A 979-nucleotide genomic window follows, 5' to 3' on the forward strand; every position below is an offset into this window, starting at 1 on the left:
TTTGATAAAAGTCTGTGGCTTGACCTGCAAGTGCTCTCTGGAAACACAAGAAAAGATGCGACCAAATGCAACTGTGGCAGCTGAAGAAGCCAAAGAAGCTTCAACAAGAATGTAGCAGGTTGTAGTATTAAACATAAAGACATGAAAAAAGGAGCTTGTAAGCACAAATGACAAGTTTATATTTCACAGGATATTAAGGGAGTGAGTCTAAGAGACACTGCCTCTTTCAACAACAAGAACAAAAATTAATAATGCAGAATAAAAAAATGAGTAGATCCTTACGTTATGTTCAAAGCCACTCATTAGGACAGAGTTCCTTGCCAGCTCACACATATCACTAAAGAATCCGAACATAATAAGAAGGTCGCATAGCAGCAACCATCAAGTATGGCATCTAATGAACCTTTAGAAGTGGAACCTTTCAGCTCTGAGGAGTCTCCAGACATGTCAGTGCTCGAGATTAGCTCAACGGCCCCATCAGCATCAAACGCTGACTCGGACTATGACCCAAAAAAGACACTTGTGTTCATTATGGTATCATGAAACACACAGTTTTACCTCACAGTCATTTTCATCTTCGACACTGTCACTATTTTCACTATCCTCATCTTCATATGAGGAATACAAGAGATCAGCACCAATTTTATTTATCTGTCACCAATGACAGACAGTCCTTATGCTATGTTCCGTCATAAAAAATGAACAAAAAATTAACCAAGAGGCAGAGGTCATGAGTAAATTTCTTAAAAGCACTGAAGATAACAAAGAAGCAAAAGTGAATGAAATCAAGGATGCACGATTTTTAACTGAATGACAGATTATGAGATGTTGTAGATACATCTCTCATCTCACTTCTTTCATGTCCTTTACCTTTAGGGTGAAGTCAGGACAAGACAATAATCGATATTTAAAATTAAGCAACCTATGAAGATCATGGTAAGGGGAGTTCATATGAGGTTATTAAATAAGAGGCAAGGAG

At 37.8% G+C, this 979-nt stretch overlaps 1 long non-coding RNA gene across 1 annotated transcript; it reads right to left on the reverse strand.

Annotated features, from left to right (window-relative positions):
• Positions 1-969, reverse strand: LOC109591147 (uncharacterized). The gene is made up of 2 exons (XR_002189677.1): positions 559-969; positions 1-500 (listed from the first exon to the last, which is right to left on the reverse strand). It is a non-coding gene; the product is annotated as an uncharacterized LOC109591147 (long non-coding RNA).
• Between the last annotated feature and the right edge of the window lie 10 nt (positions 970-979).

This window comes from Amphimedon queenslandica, unplaced genomic scaffold, assembly GCF_000090795.2.
Source record: "Amphimedon queenslandica unplaced genomic scaffold, v1.1 AMPQUscaffold_8848_Cont19212, whole genome shotgun sequence".
Lineage (NCBI taxonomy): Eukaryota > Metazoa > Porifera > Demospongiae > Haplosclerida > Niphatidae > Amphimedon > Amphimedon queenslandica.